The sequence below is a fragment of the Microcebus murinus genome, chromosome 1 (assembly GCF_040939455.1).
Source record: "Microcebus murinus isolate Inina chromosome 1, M.murinus_Inina_mat1.0, whole genome shotgun sequence".
Lineage (NCBI taxonomy): Eukaryota > Metazoa > Chordata > Mammalia > Primates > Cheirogaleidae > Microcebus > Microcebus murinus.
The window spans coordinates 48,800,651-48,823,892 of record NC_134104.1 but is presented as its reverse complement, the minus strand read 5'-3'; positions in this window follow the sequence as shown (position 1 = coordinate 48,823,892).

Here is a 23,242-nt window from a genome sequence, read left to right as displayed (position 1 = left end):
AAATCAGATCATTATGTTTTGTCTGGGTTTATAGTTTTATAACTTGTGTCAAACCTTGACACCTTCAAAGACGAAAATGACCACTATCCCCAGGCAAAAATGTATGCTGACAATTTTGAAGACATTTTTATTTTTATTTTACCAATAATTTTTAAACACCAGCTTGTTTACCAAAGATTACTAAATTCATGTAAACTCGAAAAGCCTCATTCACTTACTTTATGAGAGTTCCATTTCTTTATAAGCCAATTTTGGTACCATTTGGGCATAGTATATACTACATGTACATACATAAAACATATTTAAATACACAGAGTTCACCATAATTATGTTCTTAATAACTTTTTAAAATATCATTAATATTAGTTTTTATATTCTTAGATTAAAATTTATTCATTTTACATAGCCCTTTTTTAGTTTACACCACCTGTTCCAAGGTATGTAGACCCTCCTTTAAAAGCCCATGTTCTCTATTAGTCAGAGAGACAGATCTGAGGCAGCTTCTCCCATTCTCCCAACAAAATATCTTTCATATTAAAAATTCCTTTCTTCCTTGACAATCCTTGTTGTTTTAATAATTGGATTTTTGTGTAATGAGCAATGAACATAGACCAAAGTCCACTTGTGGTTTCAATAACAAAAAAAGCTAAGTAAATAATTAAGATTATTTCAATTATGATAGTTCAATGGAAAGTAAAAGAATTGGATATATAAATGATCTCTGATTTAGGATGGTTGAACTTGATTTTTCAGCTTGACAATGGAGTGAAAGCAATATGCATTCAGTAGAAACTCTACTTTGAGTTTTGAATTTTGATCTTTTCTTGGGGTAGCAAACTGTGATACTCTCTTGCAATGCTGGGCAGCAGTGGGTGGCAGCTCCTGGGCAACCACGTGATCTGGAGGATAACCAACCCATACTATACAGTGTACTGTATTCAATAAATACTACGAGATAGTCAGCACTTTATTATAAAATAAGCTTTGTGTTAACTGATTTTGCCCAACTGTAAGCTAATATAATTTTCTGTACAAGTTTAAGGTAGGCTATGAAGTTTGGTAGGTTAGGTGTATTAATGTATTTTTGACTTATGATATTTGGGTATTTTCAGCTTACAATTGGTTTAACAGGATATAACCCAACACAATAAGTTGAGGAGCATTTATAGTTAAGAGAATAAGAGTGAGGGGGAGTGTTGGCTATTTTAGATCAAGTAGTCTGTTAATATCTCCCAAGGAGAAAGACTGACCTAAGATCTGAATGTTGAAAAGGAGCTAATCTTGAAAATATGAGGGATAGCCATGCCAGACAAAAGCAAAACACAATACTGTAACATGAAGTTGGAGACACGGATTTGGCAGGATCATGTAAGTAAGGATTTATAAACTTTATAAAGAGTGTGTAAGGAGATTATATTTTAGTTTAGATTAAGTATAAATTTATTAGAAGATTTGAATAACAAAATGATCATGCTACCTTCTGTGTAGAGTAAAAATTATAAAGGCATCATTTAAAACTTGACTTTCATGAGTGTGTTATACTACCTTACTGGCCTTCTTTCTGTTTTTGAAGGTGATATAGGGATACTAATAAAAGGAAATTCTGAGGAAATGTCATGAGACATGACATTATTTGGAATTTGATCACATGCAAAAAGCTAAAACAATGGAGAAAGAGTAGGAGAAGCATGAGGTACCAAGAAAATCAGTGACGTTTTGTTACAGAAAACACAATCCAAAAATGCTGCAAGAAACTAAGGAGTGCTCAATTTAGTCATATGTTGCTTAGAGATAGGATTAGGTAAAGGGCACAAACAGAGAAATGAATATTAGATATTATAGCTTGAGTGTCATTGATGACTATGACAAGAGTAGTTTCATAGAATTGAAGAAGATGAAGTGGTGAGGTGAGAGAAGATAAGATAACTAAGCCACACTGTTCATTGTACACAATGTGTTTTCTTTTTTGAAAGTTGTGTTGATAAGAGGGTGAAAGAACTGTGAAAGTAAGTCGAGAAGAAAAGGCAGTTAAGGGAGATATTTTTAGTTAGTTTGCTTATAAATAGACAAGATCTAAAATTAAAATATATTATGTGCTGAAAGGAATGACTCTGTAGACAAGAAAAAATGGATGATATAGTACAGAAACAATGTAATAACCATAGCTAAGATACTGAGTGTTCTAGAGGAGAGGAAATTTAGAAATCAAGTAAATTGAAGCTTGGAGTAGAGACACAAGAGCAAAAGAATAATTGTTGGGTACAGATGCAGGTTTTTAAAGATTTGATTGTGAGACAATAAGAACTTTCCTCAATTCCTTTTTTTTAGTAAAATGTGAGGCATAATCATCACCTGAGAGAGTTGATAGTATTTTGATAATGAGGTTCATGATCCAGAATTTTAGGTGAGATCAGTCAGCATTGCTTTGTGATTTTCTTTAGAAATATTAATCTGCAAGTGGGGATATGCCAGAGAGTAGATATTTAAGACAAAGATAACAGAAGAGAGTTGTTTTTCTTAAAATATGGTGTCCTGATGCACACCTAATATTCACAATTCTAGCATACTATTTTCGTATATTTTACATTTTATTTCCGGGGGTTTTCTTCATATAAGCTGCATGTTTAATTTAAAAAGACATATTTGAAAAAGTATCTGGTAAATTCTATATATAACTATTTATGTCAGATACTAAAAACCTTTATGAACAATATAACAGTTTTGAAAAACAAAAAAATTCAAAAAAACTCAATATTTAAAAGGCTTCATTTACTAAAATTATTTTAATTTTAAGTTTTACTTAAATTATATGTATATAAGACACAATCAGCAATATCAATAATATTTAATTAAAGATTTATTAAGTCCGTCTTGCCAGGTTTATGATGATGCATATTAATATGATAAGCTTATAGCACTAATAAATAAATACATAAGGTTTATGTAACATATAACAGAACTTTAATGCCTATCAAACATGCTACCACATTACTATACATGTTTCCATCATTCCATGTCAATAACACAAACAGAGAAATAAAAAATTAGAAAAGGAACATGACTTTTAACGTGTAGTCTTGTTGAAGGTAATATTTCACTTTCCACTAGATTTTCTGAAATATTAAATATATGTCTGTATCTATTTTTTAATTTTTTACCTATTATTAATTTTAGCCACTCTAGGTAGGAATTACTATCTTGTAATGGAATACATCCTACTATGAGATTACTTTGGATAATTTCCACATTATCTATGTCTGTCTTAAAGTTTTACTTATTCTGCTCATTCTCAGAGCTTCAGAGTTTTTTCTTATAATTCAGGCCATTACATTTGGAGTATTACTACAAATTTGAGGGCTCATTGTGGATTTTCTTTTCCAGATTATTCCATGAAAATGCCACTAAGGTGGCACACTTCATTATATTTATGCAGAGAAATAACCAGTTAATTATATGCTTTCTTTCCTAAATAAAACACTTTAGAAATTTATTGGTAGTTAATAATTACTTTTACAGTTCTCTATTTCTTAGCTATGTCTTTCTAATGTCAAAGAACAGAATTTACACATTATAACATCCATTTCTATTTTATGACAATGTGAATCATATGAATATGGAGTTGACATTGTTTAGCAATTTGCTTCTTGGATAGATCCCATTCTTCACACACCTTAGTTTCTTTCTGGCCTATTCATTTTTAGGAACATATATCTTCTAGAAACCCATAAACTTGTTATATAAAGGGAAATATCTGAAAATCCTTATGTTTTATGGGAGCAATATACCTCAAACTCTTTTGTAAGCTTTTCTTAGTCTCTCTCTAACACACACACACACATACACATACACATACATACACTGCCTGATTCTTGTAGGAGAGACTCCCTTAAGTCTCTAATGAATATTAGTGGAAATATAGTGTGGTTCTCAGAATTGAAGTGCATAGATAATTCTGTAAATAAGATTTGTGTCACAACTCTGGTATTTTATATGTTACTACTACTATTTGTGCTGTGATGCTATCTCTGTATTTTTATGTTTTATATTTATATTTTGAATTACTTGCTTTGGAGGCTGTTTTAACACCACTTTATACCATATAATATAAGAATTTCTAATAGTGTTTATATTATGAGGGATATACTCTGTTTTGTATATATTTACAGGCATATTTGGGGAATTTGTGGGTTTAGTTGCGGATCATTGCAATAAAGCATGTTGTACAATTTCTTTGGTTTCCCAGTGCATATAAAAATTAGATTTACACTATGCTGTACTGTAGTATATTAAGGGTACAAAAGAATTATGTCTAAATATGTATATACCTTAATTAAAAAATACTTTATTGCTAAAAAATGCTGACACAGAGACACAAAGTGAGCACACACTGTTTGAAAAATGACACCCATAGACTTGCTTTACTCAGGATTGCCACAAACCTTCAATTTGTAAAAAACTCACTATCTATAGAGTACAAAAAAAATAAGGTATCCCTGTTATTCTGACCATAAATATTCTTGTGAATATAAATACTTGATAATCCCTATCCTCACTCTATTTCATTAGCAGGCTCTTTGATACTTCTAACTACAAATCTGCATCCAGAACATTCTAGATCAGACCTGAGTTTGATTGCTTTATGTCAATGGGATGGATAATGTTTCAGTAGAGATAAACCAAATGCCAGAGTTCAGACATTACCAGTTTTATTCCTTGGATTTTATATATAAATTTTTGCTTAAAATTATAGGCCCTAGAATTTTAAGCAAGTAATATAAAGATAATAATATTGAGGTACCTTGTCAAATGTACTTGGATATCCCAATATAAATTGACCTGAAAACTATTGAAAGATTCCTCACTCAAGATTGTTTTCAATAATCGGTCAATTGCTTGTCAATGCCAAGTTGCTGAGATCACAGGCAAAATCTGGAAGAATGAAAGTTTCCTCATAATAAAACGTGATGAATAGATTCTTGATCTCCTTTGGTTAAAAAGCAATGTCTGCTGTGACTTGACAAATCATTAAAAAAAAAAGGCAATGTCAGCTATGAAACCTATTAACGCTTGGTTTTAGCATGTGTATATATTAATAGTTCATGACTACCTAACAATGTGTTATCAATTTTTATTTTTGATTTGTTGTGACACTATTAAGTAAACAACAGAGACAAATTCTTTGTGATTGAATGTTTTCACCAAAACTATACTTGAACTTATCTCAATACATAAGATAAAATTAAATTAAATTAAATTAAATTAAAATGAGTATTCAAGTGTAACTTTTTTAGCTTTTTTATTTTTAGCAGGATTCTCTTCTCTTAATAGTCTGTGCTTTATCTGTCTTTTGACTATGATGTTGCAACCTTATATCTTTCTTCATATTACTCTTCCTTAATTTAGTGACAAAAGTCATGTGTTCCTCAATGAAATACTTTTGGGAAATCTTAATTTCTTTATCAAAGGAGATGACTCAAAAGCTTTGATGGCTTTTTTAATAAAAGAAAATGTATTAAAATATAGTGGTAAATAACAAGTTTAATAAATTCAGTTTTCAAATAATATTCGTTTCACACCTCCTATCTGTACACTTCTTTTGGTTGCTTCTGTGAAATTAAGATATTCATAGATTAACTCATCCACCCTTTTACAAATAACCTGTTCCTTATATGTACTTTAATCCATAGTAGTTATATCACTATTTATGGAACTATTTTTGAATTTTAAAGCATTTTTAAGCTATTGTACTATTTCTGTGATATATGTAGATGATTCAACACAAAAGAAGACAAGATCATTAAATTTCACAAAAGTAAACAAACACAAATAATATAAATATGTATTTACTGAAAGTTACCAACATAGTCCTTAAAATTTATATACACAATTTTAAGCCACATCATTAAAAATAATGCATTTCTGTGAAAATTACAATTATCTAATACTGTCAAATGTATGAATAAATTATTCAAACTCATTTTTAATACCTTTCCCTTTGAGTTTACCAAATTGTCAAAAAACTATTGAATATTTCACCAGAAACCTCAGTGGTTTGCAGATCACCCTTTGAGAAATATTACTGTTTGTATATTATAATGTTTATCAAATTAAGAATCATTTGTGCTGCTTATTCAAATATCATCCCACAGAGATCTGGGTTCAATAGTTCTAAGGTGGGGCCTGAGATTCTACTATTTACTTATTTATCTATTTATACAGAGGACCCTAAGAAATTTTGATACAAGCTGTTTAAAATCCATACTTGGAAAAACTCCAGCAAGTGCTTTAAAAAGTGCAGAATTTGGAATCAGAACAACATGGATTAAAAATATTGGGGTACCCTGTCAGATATACTTGGATAGCCCAATATAAAATTGACCCAAAAACTATTGAAAGATTCCTCACTCAAGACTGTTTTCAATAATCAGTCAATTGCTTATCAATGCCAAATTAATGAGATCTACTCTGTGTGAGTAAATTATTTATTCTTTATGATTATAAGTCCCCTTGTCTATATAATGGGAATAATAATTTTCACCTCTGGCCTTGACCTCTTTCCTATATCTATGTCTGGCTACCTACTATTTCTATTTAGTAGCCCCAAACTAATATGTACAATTACTTAATCAATTTCTTCCCCCCAAATAATTTTCATAATGAATGCCCCCAACTTATGCTTCTGCTTGTAAAAATCTTATTCAAAAGCATGTACCTTTGGCTTTTTTCTTTCCCCTATCTTCCACATGTAACCTATCTCCGAAACATGTTTCAAATATTTTTTTTACCTACCCACCATTCCCAGTGGCATTACCTAGATGTAGGTATTCATAATCACCATCGTAGATTGCTAACTGGTCTTTCTGCTTTTAGGCTCGATTCCACGTAATCTGTTCTGTACATTATAGCCAGAGTCATTTTCATAAACCACACATCTAATGCTGTAACTTTTTTACTTTAAAAGGTCTCTATATTTCTTATACTTTTTAAAACTCCCCCAAAAGTCTACCAACAGCATTCTCACTCAAGCTCTAGCTTCAACCCTTGATATAACTTCCTTTGAACTTTAAAAAGCATTTGTAATGTATCCCTACCCTCTTTACCCGGTTAATTCTTATTTGTAATTTTTGACATATTTACTATTGTGTCCTCAGTACTAACATAATGTGTGGCATATCGCAGCCTTTCAAAATGGTGGCAGACAAAGGAAATGCTTAGTAGAGTAGATATCTCCTTACAATTTTTAATATTGTCTTAAGCCATTAAGGCCACTGCACTTTTATTTGTAGTTTAGTGGCTCTAATTCATAAGAATTAAAGTCCTAAAAATATCCTTCAAATACAGTTAAAAGTAAGATTATAATATTGTACAAATTGAAAGACTTCTCAAATCATGTGCCATACATAGAATGCTCCTGCGTTGAATGTATTACAGAGGTACAGAAATATTTATTCCTATAGTTTTTGTGATAGTGGGGTGATATGTGAGGTAGCTAGAAACCCTGGGTATGTCCTCTCACCAAGAAGAGTCATTCATTTCCCCAGATGTGTGATAAGAAAAAAATGTTGGAAAAGTATACGTCTACTATGGATATTACTTCAATTTCATGTCCTCTTACTGTTAAAAGAGCTCAAAAAGAACTGGATATTGCTTTATAAACAGCTCTAATTTAAACATTGTGAGGACTGGACTCTAAGTTTAGCTCTTTTATTAACTCTTTGTGTAAGTATAAAAAAATTCACAAATTTTATGAACCTTATTGTTTTCATCTGAAGGCAAAATGGGTATAGTAGAGATGCTAAGGCTAGTTTTATGTTCTAAAACCATATGATCATATTCCTTACACTTGCATTGTAATACTGAGAATTTTATGTCTTTCTTAAAAAATATTATATGAAAATGACAACACTGAGTACATTATTATTGTGTATAGACTTTAGAGAAGTGACACATTTTCCAAAAAAGGAAAAGAGAAAAACATATGTCAAGTTTTAACAGTGATAATATAGAAAATAAAGTTTTCCATTCAATGAAGATTATACATATGTAATATAACAAATAAAATGTTTTGTATAAAATTGGGAAAAATAAAACCGAAAACCAAACAAAAACATGGGCAGCAACTTAAAGGGACATGGGCCTAATAATCTTCTCAGTGCTTTTGTTTTTCAATTTTTAATTGATAATAATTATAAATATTTATGGGGTTCATGTTATATTTTGATACATGTATACAACACATAGTGATCAAATCAGATTAATGGGGATATCTATCATCTCAAACATTTATCATTTCTTTGTGTTGGGACCATTTGAAATCTTCTCTTCGAGCCATTTAGAAATATATGATAAAATATTGTTAACTATAGTCACTCTAATATATTATCAACCACTAGAACTTATTCCACCTATCTAACTGTATATTTGTACTGATTAACAGAACTTTCTTCATCTCTCCCTCCCCTTATCCTTCCTATCCTCTGGTAACTCTGATTCTATGCTCTACCTCCATAGGATCAACACTCTAAACTGCCACATAAAAGGGAGAATATGCAATTTTTGTCTTTCTGTGCTTGCTATTTCATTTAACATAATGTTCTGCACTTCCATCCATGTTGTTGCAACTGACAAGTTTCATTGTTTTTTATGGCTGAATAATATTTCATTGTGCTTATATACCATATTTTCTTTATCTATTTCTTCATTGATGGATAATGAGGTTGATTTTATCTCTTAGCTGTTGTGCATGTGTTGCAATAAATATGCAGATATCTCTTTGACATACTCAGTTCCTTTTCTTTGAATTTATACCCAATAGTAGAGTTGCTGGAGCATATAATTCTTTTTTTTAGTTTTTGAGAAACCATGCTGTTTTCTACAATGACTGGTATGAATTGACATTTACACCAACAGTATACTATCATTCCTCCTTCTCTGCATCTTCACTAGCATTTTATTTTTGAGTTTTTCTTTTCTTGATAATAGCCATTTTAACTTGGGTGAGATAATGTCTCATTGTGGTTTTGATTTGAATTTCCCTGATTAGTGATGTTCAGCATTTTTTATATACCTGCTGGCCATTTGTATATCTTTTGAGAAATGTCATTCTGATCATTTACCCATTTTGATATTAGATTATTTGGGTTTTTTGCTGTTGAGTTGTTTTAGTTTCCTATATTTTAGTTATAATCTCTTTTCAGATGGATAGTTTGCAAACTATCCACCAGTAGTTTTATACATAGTCTGACCTCATACCATTCACATGCTGTAATCCACTCTCACCTCAGTAAAATATCTGTGGATCCTATATTTATAACAAATTGACTAACTATAGAAGGTAAGCAAAATAGTCCTCAAAGGAGATGTATATATTTTCCAGAAGAGTTAGCCTGTAATTTAAAGTTTTAAGTTTCATTTTTCAATGGACTCTTTAATATTGGAACCTATTGAAATAATTTCATCTTTCCCTATGATAAATTTTAATAAAGTAAGTGGAAAATTAAGATTCTAAGACACATAATGATAATTTTTAAATAAAATAATTGTGATACAACAGAACAATTTGCATTTTGTAGTAATTATATAATGAACTTACTATTATCAGATAATTTGAAACTTTCTATGTAAAAAGAACCCTAAATAAATATTTATGATGTTTGAACTGGAAAAAAAATCCCTCAAAATATAATATTAAATTGATAAAAGATAGGTTGTATATAATTATAACCTTACTGCCATTAGTTTATCTTTGTCCCTAAACTGTATTTTGAACAAGCTTGAAGAATAATTTCTAAGTACATTATTGTATTGCTTTCATTGTGTGCTATTATAATATTCTCTTGCATTATGGAAGAGAGCAGCTTAGATACTTGATTTTTAAAACCGAAAGAGTTTCTGTGCTTGCCTCTCAAGAAGAATTCAGCTAAACAAACCTTAGGAGCATGATTTCTATCTGAAGATGGGTTTTTATTTATTCCTTATGTTTATCCTGTATTTATTGATTTAATCTATGTAAATCAAATCTTTACCTAAAGGCTCCCTCCAGAGCTCGTGCACATGTTGGAAATTCAACATTCAACCTGAAGTCAATCCTCAATTATTCAGTGGCTGGTTACCCAGTCCAGTGCAAGGATAATTCATGCCTCTGGCTACTTCTCCTTCCTCTTAGTGCTTAAATTTTGGCTGCTTTGCTTATTGCGATTTTTCTCCCCTAGAGGATCAACAGTAATGGAATATACAGGTGCATCACTCTAATAATCTTACCTTCAAATTTTAAGTTTCCAGCTTTTACTCATATCAATATTTGGGTAAAGATTTCACTTTTGATGTCACACACTTTCTCTGTCTCAATTATATTCCAATTTATAGCCTCATGCAAATCAGTCACATGCCTTGATACAGGAATCAGATTGCTGCATTTGTAAGTCCTGTGCTTGCTCTAGCATAAGTACTTAGACGCTTAACAATTCCTTTCTTCTAGAATATGCCATTTTTAGTTAATATTTTAGAATTATTCTGTATGAGCTTTCCTAAATATTAATAGTTATTTTCTCAGCATAGCCATCAGTAATTTGATATAAGATACAAAGGACTAGAGAAATAAAAAAATAAAATTCTTATACCATCATTGCCCACTATTGTTAGTAAATATTGATTTATTGGATACTTCTGAAATGAATTAAAATGGTTAATATTCACAATAGGTATTAAACCTGTTGTTATCTGCCTTTAAATATTTATAATTTTTTAAGAACTTGGATTTTAAAAAAGATGCTTGAACTATGTGATAGGATGTCAAGCTATATAAGATTAAAGATACCTATACCTATAGAAAACCTAGAAGGGAATTTTTTCTCTCAATTATTTTCATCATCTGGACTTTACCCTACCATATTCTCAGCTCTAGAATTATCTTTCCATTCTGTCTCATTTTGCTACGTACTATACTTCTATCAAGCTTTACAAACCGCATTGTGTGTGATACCTTATCCCAACGTTGTAGCAGATAAAAAAAAATCAGACCCAGACAATAGAGTAAAGCCAATGAATTTTATTTCATTTCAAGAGGGACTTGACTAAACTCTTGGGCCTAGTGTTCTTTCTTGACCTTGAAATTTATATCCTGATCATTCATAAACATAATGTCAAAACAACCGCATAAGTTTCCTTTCAGATAATTTATAACCTTACACATTTTATATATTTTATGTTTTTATGGCCATGGCTACTTTATGGTTCATGATTTTCTAAATGAATACATGGAATTGGTATGATGGGTCCAACTAAAAGAGAAGACACCTTCCTAATGGAAAAATAACTAAATAAAAATGATAAACCTTTTCCTCCCTTCACAAAGAGGCAGAATGCATGTTTTCCTCTTGCTTTATAAAGATGCTTATTGCTATTTTGTTTAATTATTTAACTCCTACCCTTCTCCGGTAGAGAAATCATGATTACTCTTTGTAAATGTGTTTGTTATTGGCTTTCTTATTTATGCAGTCTGTCTAAATAATCGATGCACCATTAATGACAGCCACTACTAAACAAATATAATTTTTTGTTGTATGCCTAACCTATTACTTAAAGGCACAACATCAAAGGCAATTGAAGAACTAGCATGAGTAAAGAGAAATATAGATGTGTACAGAATTAAGAAACAATAAAAATAAATAAACAGCACCTGATAAAATTAAAAAGCTTTGGCACAGCTAAGAAAATGATCATACAATTGAATAGACAACCTACAGAATGGGAGAAAATATTTGCATGCTATACATCTAATAAAGGGCTGATACCTAGAATATACAAAGAACTCAAGCAAATCAGCAAGGAAAATCAAACAATCCCATTAAAAGGTGGGCAAAAAACGTGAAAAGAACTTTTCAAAAGAAGACAGACTAATGGCCAATGAACATGTGAAAAAATGTCATCATCTTTAATCAACAAGGAAATTCAAATTAAAACCACAATGAGATATCACTTAACTCCAGAGAAAATGGCTTTTACCAAAAAGTCCCCAAACAACAAATGCTGGCATAAATGTGGAGATATAGGAGCACTCATACATTGTTGGTAGGACTGCAAACTCTATGGAAAGAACAACCTCATGCACCATCTGGGGGATGGTCATGATGGAGACTCAGACTTGTGGGGGGAGGGGGAGAAATGGGCATTTATTGAAACCTTAAAATCTGTACCCCCATAATATGCCGAAATAAAAAAAAAAAAAAGTAGTATGGAGATACCTCATAGAACTAAAGGTAGAATGACATTTGATCCAGCAATCCTGCTACTAGGTATTTATCCAAAGGAAAAAAAGATATTCTATCAAAAAGACACCTGAACTCAAATGTTTATGGCAGCACAATTCACAATTGCAAACATGTGGAAACAACCCAAGTGCCCCCAAATGCATAAATGGATTAATAATATGTGGTATATATATATATGTACACACACACACATATATAAATACATATATATACACATATATGTATATATATGTGTTATGTGTATATATACATATATAAATACATATATATATATATACATATATATATATATATCATGGAGTTCTACTCAGCCATAAAAGCAAATAGTGAACTAATACCTCTTGTATTAACCTGGATGGAAGTGGAGACCATTTTTCTATGTTAAGTATCACAAGAATGGAGAAACAAGGCCCACATGTATTCACCACTAAATTGGCACTAATTGATCAACACTTATGTGCACATATGGAAATAATATTCATTGAAAATTCATAGATGGGCGGATGTGTAAATTCACACCTAACGGGTATAATGCACACTATATGGGTGATGGACACTCATAACTTTGAGTCAAATGGTACAAAAGCAATTTATGTAACTAAAACATTTGTATCCCCATAATATTTTGAAATAAAATAAATAAATAAAAATAGATTGGCTGATGAAGCCAGTAGGCAAACTGAAGAACCTTCATTTACATGCATTAAAATTTCAATTGTTTTTATTTATACTATTTGATTGATTAAATAATATTAGTAACTTTAACAAACTTTGCTTTGGTTGTCACATAATTAGTGTCTATCTATCTATCTATCTATCTATCTATCTATCTATCTATCTATCCATCATCTATCTATCTACTTGTCTATGGAGAGAAACATTCCACTTGATTCATCTAGCAAAGTATCACTTTAAATTGTCCAGACCAACATAGGAACTATAAATATCTAAGAAACAAAATAAAAATTCATGAGTAATAGGATTAAATGTGAGAATTGCTATAATACTTTATCTATGGATTTAGAGTAAGTAAGAAAAAAGTACATTAGTTTCAAAGTCTAATTTCATCCATAGAAAGGACAGGCTTTATTTTAATTTTTGCATATTTTTCATGTTATAAAAATGGTGCAAATTTTTTATCATAAAATATGCTTCAGGAGGATTGACTAAAAGAAGATTTAAGATTTGCCAAATTCTAAAGTATATTGAGTTAATGGTATTTGGGATATAGGATTATATGAAAGAAATTTCATGGAAACTCTAAATTGAAAACATCGTATGACTTGTACTTTCTAAAACTTAGTTGACAGGTCAGAATATATTTCTTTTATCTATAAATGCAATATTTGGCAATAATTATAAGAAAAAGTCTGTCTTTTAGTCAAAGTCCTAATAGAGTACTGAAGAAAGCTCAGAACAGCATTTCTTTTGAGATCAAATTTGCTGAGGGTTGCACCAACTTTATATAGCACTAGAAAAATTTAAGTCTTAGAGATGGCTGACAAATTCTCCTGTTTCTTGAATGATTCAGCTTTATTTTTAGCAATGTTCCCAAGCAGGGAGCCTTAAATTGGAAACATGTTGATTAATTTCATCATCAGCTCTTAATTTGATTCCCAATTAATGTGAACTCAAATTGTCAAGAGGCAATAACAAGTTATAATGAATGACATAACAGAACTGGGGATTTCTCCATGAAAAAGGTGATATAGCTGGGTAAGATAGAATAATAAATGACAAGATTGATTGGATCCTTCAGTGAAAAATAAGATGAGGACATTCAGTGCAGTGACTAAATAAAGACCACCGAATACTGTTCTAAGAATAACTTAACACAAATGATGGTATAATGCCTCTTGACAAAAGTTAAACACTTCTTCAATTTTTAAAAATGTTTTTCCTATATATGTGAAAATCATAATAGTGTACATATGGGTTATCCAGGGAGACTGCAAACTTTAGGGTTATAAAAATTAAATCCAGTGCAGATATATGTATTGTTCACTCTGTGTTTGAGTAAGAATTAAGGAAACATTCACTGAATGTTTAATGCCTATTTAGCATTGTGTAAGAAATTTTGGCATATAAAATTTTGAATATATAATTTCTTTCTGTTTTTTTTAACTGATAACCAGAGAGACAGAATTAATATATAATTTTTAGACCTGAAGATGAGAGAAAAAGAACAATCAATGTTAGTTGTGGTCCTGGTGAATGTAATTAATTATGATAGTTTATCCTATGACATAAAATCATCTGTGATTGACAAGAATGAATTGTTGATCATGATGAGAACTGGACATGAATGAATTTATGTTAATTTTTCATTATCACTGAACATGTTGAGGGAGGAAGATTTGAAATAATTATCCATCAAAAAAAGAGCATAGATATATGCTATATATAACTTTTGCAGAAACTACAATCCTTATATCACACCCCAGAATTCTCTGGGAAATTTTTATTTGTTTATTTGTTTGTTTTGTTTTAAATCAAGAACCTGTAATCTCTCAGCAAATAGTTTAAGGATACTTTTTTATTTGTTCTGAAATGTTTTTTCAACTATTTTTCTAAAAATCAATTTACTAATTTACTAAATACTAATTTACTAATACTAAATGATATATAATTAAAGTAATACTGTTCTAGGGAATAAATATACTGGAAAAGAATTCTCTTTTTATTTTACTTTATTTTTCTTGGGATAAATAAATTTTAAAAGCTAAACACTACAATTATTTATTGATTAATATACTGAAGAACTTGGAGAGTTCTATAGTGAACAAATGATTTAACTTTACTGAGTCCAGTATTTTCCAAATTGATATTAGCACGGAAATTTTTTTTGTTCAAGCACCATTACAGATAATATTTTTAGATACATCATTTTGAGAAACAGTGAATAAAATAATTTTGTAACATACAACAGTAACAAATAGATAGTAATACATAAATGATAGAGAAGTTCCTGGCAAAAGTTGGCATGCATCTTAAGAGTCAGGAAAAAAATTCCCAAATATACAACATCAGAAGAGTCAATAAGATGAATAAATACAAATGAATAATTAAAACACTATTGAAGTAAGCTTCTTCTAACAATGGGAAGAAATGATCAGAAAAGAACGTTGATTCAACTCAACTCATCAAATATATTCAGCACCTTGTATGTATAAAATATTGTGCCAGTTGCTGTAGGCATTCTAAGATGAATTTCTGAAGGCCTAGTTCCCATCTTTAGAGAAATTTGCACTTAATGGAATAGGATGACATGGACAATAATACACAAAGAAACAATTCAACATTTGGCACAATATGAAGTTCATAAGAAATTTAAAAAATTTATTTGGGGAATCCACACAATAAAAAACATTAAATGTACACAAAATACATGGTTAATTGGTACAGGAAAGCTACACTTTAATAAAAATGGGTGAACACTATTTTAGAGTAATATCACAGACATTGTTAAATAGAACTAAAGACTGGAATAAAAAGTTGCGTTAATTTCAAAAGAAATAAATCACATTGGAGGGAGCCCTGCAATTTAATATTCTAGATGATAACACAAAACAATAAGATTTAATCTTTGATCAATGGTTTGAAATTTTTAACACCTTGTTAATACTTAGGACTAAGTGCTGGTTGAAACTTCAAACATAAGATTTTCTCTCCTGGAAAGTTTGATTCAGTAGGCCTAGGGTCAGTGTGGACATCTGAATTTTTTTTTAATTTTTTGAGTCAGAGTCTCACTCTGTCCTCTGAGCTAGACTGTAGTGGCATCATCATAGCTCATTATAACCTCATACTTCAGGACTCAACTGATCCTCCTGCCTCATCCTCCCAAGCAAGTAGCTGGGACTACAGCCACCACGACACCATGCCCCCTGATTTTTCCACTTTTTGTGGAGACCAGGTCTTGCTGTTGCTCAGAGTGGTCTGGAACTCTTGGTCTCAAGGGTTTCTCCCGCCTCGCCTCCCAAAGTGCAAAGTCCTCAGATTACAGGCGTGAGCCACTGCGCCCAGCCCTGAAATTTTAATAATTGTTCAAAACATTTTGATTTAGCGAATTTAAAGCAATATCGTAGTTTTCAAGATACAGTTTACAAAATATTTATGTTTTTAAAGGTAAATAAGAAAAGTAAACAAGGTAAACAAAAAAAGTGTATTTTTTTAATTACAAATTTTAAAAGAGAAGAAGTTCAAAAGTCATGGTAACCTTTAAAAAAACAATTCTGACTAGGCAAAGGCAAATGATCTCAGTAAATTGGAACCTAATGGAATTGTTTTGACTGCACATGGAGGAAACTGATTATTTCTGACTTTAAAATATCATGTATAAAAAAGTTCATCAGAATAAATGATATAAACTCTAGGAAGTGACATCTACAAGAAGAATAAGGGTAAGGACAATAAAAAGAACAATTTGAATAATGAAATTCTAATGAAAATAAAAGGAAAATTTGGTTAGTTGGGGAAAATGGAGTAATAATAAAAGTATCTCTTATGTAGAAGGTATTAACTCAAACATGAATAAGAGTGAAATAAAGACAAATATATTTGAAGAGGTCATGAAACATCAGGGTTATTACAAAGAAAATAGTCTTCTAATCTGTACAAATGACATGACGAGGTAACAGGGCATGGGGTACTTGAAAATGAACTAGAAGAACCATAGTGATTGTGAATAGCAATCATCCCACATGGGGAACCAAATTCTTCACAACTTAAAAAAAAAGAGAGAGAGAAAAAAAAGGTTGTTGAAAACGATGTAATTCCTGGCATCAAGTTTTAAGCCATATTGGCAAATTATGAATATGTATCCTCAAATTTTTATGAATATAAGAAAAAATATTAAAAGAATTTTTAAAAACCCAGGTATCATTAGGAGTTAAAATGGGTGAGCTATAAGTGTATTTCTAAAATATATTTTAAAGAACAGTAATTTTGTTCTAAATGTTAATAATCTCATGAAAAATAATTCTTTTGTCAAAAAAGTTCATAAAATTCAGCCTAATATATATTTTTACATATTTATTATTTATATTAATGCAATAAAGATTCAGAGAATGCAATTTAGAAAAAATGTCTCTTGATCATTTTATAGCCCAGAATATTCTGAATTTACTTGACAATAAAAATAAGACTTCTATTAAGTTCCCACTGGATGTTAAAATACACTGTATCATAAATTTATATGCTATACTAAGTGCAAGTTATATCATATAACCATTATTGTGTGTGTGTGTGTGTGTGTGTAATAAAATTATTGGTAGAGCAAAATGAACTCATAGATATATTATATGTTGAATTTATAAAAAAAGTCCTTGATAGATCTTTTATGAGATCCTTGAAGTGGGCCAGCAGAGGCACCAGTTAATCAATTCATATGTTGCTTGTGGCTTTGATGCCAAAAGGCTAATTAAGATTGACATCTAACTAAGAGAGGGATTTATTTTTAATGGCATTTTTCAGATATCTGTTCTTGGCCTTTTTCCATGATATTTAAAAATGAATTGGAGAAAGATAAAGGAGGTAATGCTATCAAATTTTTACATTAAAAGATATGACAAAAATAGCTTTGATATGGAAGTATAATTTAAAATGAACAGCATAGAAACATGTATTTAATTCTAGAAATTAAAAGTTAAATATAAGTCCTTACTCTGTGTATTGTTATAAGCCTATCATACATAACAAATGATGTAAGGACTCTAAAAATAAGCAAAAGCAGCCAGATTATAGTGGGATCTCCAAACGTGGAAATGTGATCCACACAAAGGTGATTTCATTATGTCATTTTTTTTTCTCTTTTCCCTCTTACACCTGCCCAGAGAGTGGGCTGCTGTGCCAGAGCTGCCTGGCAGAGTAGTATTGTGAGAGACTTAAACTCACTACATTACTTTGCTAGGAGGGCCATAACAAAGTACCACACACTGGGTGGCTTGAAAGAGCAGAAATTTTTCTAATAGTTCTGGATGCCAGAAGTCTAAAATTAAGGTGTCTACAGGTTCATGCTTCTTTTGGAACTCAAAGGAAGGATCCTTTCTTGTCTCTTCTGGCTTCTGGTATTATTAGCAGGCAATCTTTGGTGTTTCTTGGTTTATAAATGCATCACTCACTCTGTCAGCTGCCTCCATCATCGTATGGACATTTTCTCTCTGTGTATCTCTGTTTTCACGTGACATTCTCATGTTTCTATGTGTCTATCTTTGTGTCTCTGCTCCTTCTCTTATAAGTACAGTAGTAATCTTAGATTAAAGGTTCACCTTACTCCAGTGTGACCTAATCTTAATTTAGATCTTTGTTACAACTGCAAAAAATTTCTTTCCAAGTAAGTTCAATTCATATGCATAAGAGGTTAGGACTTCAACATACTTTTTGATAGGAACATAATTCAGAAACCCATTTTTCTGAAGGAAAGAAAGCAAATAATGCAAATTGAGGCTGAAGACTGTGGACGGAATCCTGGAAAGGAGAGAGTTGGATAAGGCAAGCACCTTAATTGTGTGCATGAAGCAGTACAAGGTTTGGTTTCACTTCTGAGTTGCTCAGACACAGTACAGAAAAAAGCAACATAATAAAGCTTGGAAAGAATGAATTCAGCTTCAGGGACTTATGCAAGAGATATTTAGGTCTTGTTAGGTAGCGGTGAGGGTGTGTAGGTGGCATAGACCCATGAGGACAAGGAATAGAAACATCAACAGCAAGAACTTGAGGTTAGGGATTTTCCTGACTAGGAGCAGGCACAGAAAGCGGAGATTCTGACCTAAAGTGAACTTTCATGTACTTTCCTTCATTAGAATAGTAAAAATCACAACCCCTAGTGCCACAACAGCTCTGAAGCCATCCATACAAGGAGGGAAAATGGGAGAGTACATGATTCCAGGAATCTCTACCCACTTCCCTGAAAATACATGAATATTCCACTCCTAGCTTAACATATTATTACGGATTGGCATAAAAGACAGGCCCTAACCCTGGGATGACACTGTTCCTTATTAGAGCAGTCCACTCTGTACTCACTTTGAGAGTACTATACTATACTCTGTCCTTAAACTCAGGGTCTTCTGCACTTGTGTGGACAGACTTATTCTTCTATTTCTCTCTCTGGAACTTGCTTTTGCTTTGCAAATAAACACTGCTTGTTTGGAGGTGCTTTGTGTCTCTCATCACTGCATTACACTGGCCTTGCTTGTGAATTTTCTAAGCAAGAGCTAAAGAACCAGGACAGCTCTCTTTCAAAACCCACCCCAACAGTCTCTAATTAATCTCAGTAGTACATGCATGAGACCAATTCAAAGAAGCATAGCAAATTCTTTTAAAAATGAACTCAAGGTAATATTTTTAGAATGTGATTTCTGAAACTAAGTTAGTTAAACAGAACAAAGAGAGTCAATATTCTCCTGAGCATTAGTATAGATAAGAGAGTCTGCCAAATGTAACATTCAAAATGTCCATGGTATAAAACAAAATTATTCAACATACAAAGACCTAGTGATATCTCACCAATTTTTAAAGGAAAAAGCAATCACATTTAAAACCTGAAAAAATTAAAATTTTAGACAAAATCTTTAAAGCAACTATTGTAAATATGCTTCATTAAATTAATAGAAAGAATTTGCAGTCTCACCAGCAGTGTAAGAGTATTCTTGTCTCTCCACATCCTCGCCAGCATTTGTTGTTTTGGGTTTTCTTGAGACAGGCCATTCTCACTGGGGTTAGGTGGTATCTCATTGTAGTTTTGATTTGCATTTCTCTAATGATTACAGATGTTGAACATTTTTTTAAAATATTTTTGCAGGCCATTATTCTGTCTTCTTTGGAGAAGTTTTTGTTCATTTCTGTTGCCCATTTCTTGATGGAGTTGCTTGATTTTTTTCTTGTTAATTCTTTTGAGTTCTAGATAGATTCTTATTATTAGACCAAGCCTGAGATTCTTATTCTAAAAGCCCAACTCCAACCCTGTGGCCCTCTGGAAAATGAAGAAAAACTTTCTAGCTCAAGAGTGTTACTGCCTCCAAAAAGCTGCAGGTGGTAAAATAATTCATATTCCCCTTCCCTGGGTATTATACCAATACCTAACTGTCCATTCGCATCTTCCTTTAATATTAAGGTGGAGAAGATTTTGTTTGTTTGATGTTTGGTTTTGGTTGGTTTGGTTTTGTTTTTCAAACCACTTTCATACAGGATAAATGTAAGTCAGGAATGATACACATAAAAATGAATTTAACTCTGTCTCTAGTTTAAAAAATTAATAGAAAGATAAAAGTTTTCAGCACAGAAATAAAAATTATAAAATAATGGAAATAAAATAAAAAATAAATATATAAAATTTTTAAAAATCAGTGGGTGGACTTAATAAATATGGAGATGAAAAGAGGAAGGAATAACTGAAACTGAGAATAATAGATAAATAGAAAATATTTCATCTAAAGAACAATACTGTAGACTTAATGTTTGTGTTTCATCAAAATTCATATGTCAAAATTTTAAACCCCAAAGCAACAGTATTAACAGATGGGGGCCTTTGGAGGGTGATTAGGTCATGGGGCCAGAGAAGTCATGAATGAGATTAGTGCCCTTATAAAAGAGGCTTCAGAAAACTCTCTTGTCTCTTTCTGCCTCATGAGGACACAGCAAAAAGATGCCATCTATGAACCAGGAAGTGGGCCTTCAGCACACACCAAATCTGCCTTGATCTTGGACTCTTTAGCCTTCAGAACTGTGAGACATAAATTTCTATTGTTTATAAATCACCTAGTTTATGGAATTTTGTCTTAGCTTAAATTCTTTCTGTCTTAGCCTAAATAGACTAAGACAATGAGAAAATTTTGAAACAAAAAATGAATAGTGCCTCCAGGGACCTGTGCAACAATGTCACTACTATTAATGTCATTGATATCAAAAGAAAAAAGAGAGGAGAAAGAAAGTAGAGCAGAAAAATATATTTGAAGGAATAATGGCCAAAATTTCCTGTGGTGGTTAATTTTATGTGTCAACTGGAATGAGCCATAGGGTGCCCAGATTAAACATTATTTCTGATGTGTCTGTGAGGGTGATTCCAAATGAGATTAGTATTTGAGTTAATAAGCTCAGTGAAGTGGATTGTCCTCCCCAGTGTGTGTGGACATCATCCAATCCCTGGAGAGTATGAATAGAACAAAATGTGGAGGGAGAAGGAATTCATCCCTTTTTTCCTACCTCACTACTTGAGATGGGACATTTCATCTCATTTTTTGTGCCCTGAACTAGGATTTACATCATCAGCTCCTTGGTTCTCAGGTCTTTGGACTTGGATTGAATTATACCACTGGCTTTCATGGGTCTCCCTCCAACTTGCAGATGACATACTGTAGAACATCTTAACCTCCATAAAAATCATGTGAGCGAATTTCTGTAATAAATTACCTATTTCTCTAGAGAACCCTAATGCATTTTCAAAGAAATTCAGTAAAACCAAGAGAAACTCAATAAAATAACAAAAAAACTCCAAACAAACAAAAATCAAAACTTACCCCTCTTACAAAATATGAATAAACTAGTGCAAACCAAAATTTAAGAAAAATACCCCTTCAAAATAGCTAGAGAAATTGACATAATACATACAGGACAATAATTCAAATGACTTCAGAATGCTTGGTCAACAACACAGTGGCATCACATCTTTAAAATGTTTAAAAATGAGATATCTAACCAACAATTCTATATTCTGAGAAAATAAATCTCAAGAATTAGGGAAAAATAAAGGTGTTCTCAGATAATGAAAAACTGAAAGAATTCATGAAGAACAGACTTTCTCTACAAGTGCTTCTAAAGGAAGTTCTTCTGACTACAAGGAAATAATGCCACAGAGAATAATACTACACATGCACCACACAGATATATGCATAAATATACATATATACACACATACATGTATGTATATATACAAACATATGTAAAGTCTTCTGGTGAGTTTACAATGTTTGCATACATTATAACTATAACATAAAGAACATAAACTAAAGGAAAGAATATTTATTGTTGCATGCCTTCCACATTTTAATCCAAATGGTACAATCAGCACTGTAAATAGACTGTGAAAGGTTTGATATACGTACTATAATCCCTAATTACAATCCCTAATTAGGTTATATCTATAAATCAATACATGATTTAATATATTCAAATAATCAGAAGATGGTCAAAAAAATGGAACTGAGAAACAAAAGTAAGGGAGATAATCAGAAAACTAATGATAAATAAATGAATTTAGTAGAGACCTAAATTCCACCATATCAATAGTTACATTAAATAGTAATGGTCTAAATACTCTTATTAAAGGGCAATATAACATTAAGAATACCCAGAGTAAAATCCAACATATATTCTATAGCAGAGATTGGATAGAAATTATTATATGCTGCCTACTAAAAGATATAATTTAAATATAAAGACAAAGATAAATCAAAAGTAAAGAGAGAGAAAAAGCATGCAAATAATAATCATAATAAGACTGGGATGACTTCTAAAATACAGATAAACAAGACTTTCAGAAAGAATTTTACCAGAGATAAATAGGAACACATCACAGCAATACAAATAAAAATACAGCAGCAAGATTTAACATTTGAAAATGCATATGCATCTAATAATAGAAGCTCATATGAAGCAAAAATTGACAGCATAAAAGGAGACATAGAAAATTCTGCAGTTATAGGCAGAGGAGTTAATATGTTCTGTGAAAATATTTTGATGTATCTGCGTAATTAGGGCTTTCTGAGCAAACTATACTGAAACTTGGAAACTGAGATAAAAAAATAAGTCTTGGAGGGCTTAGAGAGTAATTAAGACTAATTAGAGGGAGAAAGAACTCCAGAGAGATTTATCTCTCTGGGGGTATATGTTTATATCTCAAGTGAAGATAAGATCTGGAACAACAAGAAATATCCCTGGGTTGTAAAGCTAGAGTTGGCACCATTGTTTACATTGCT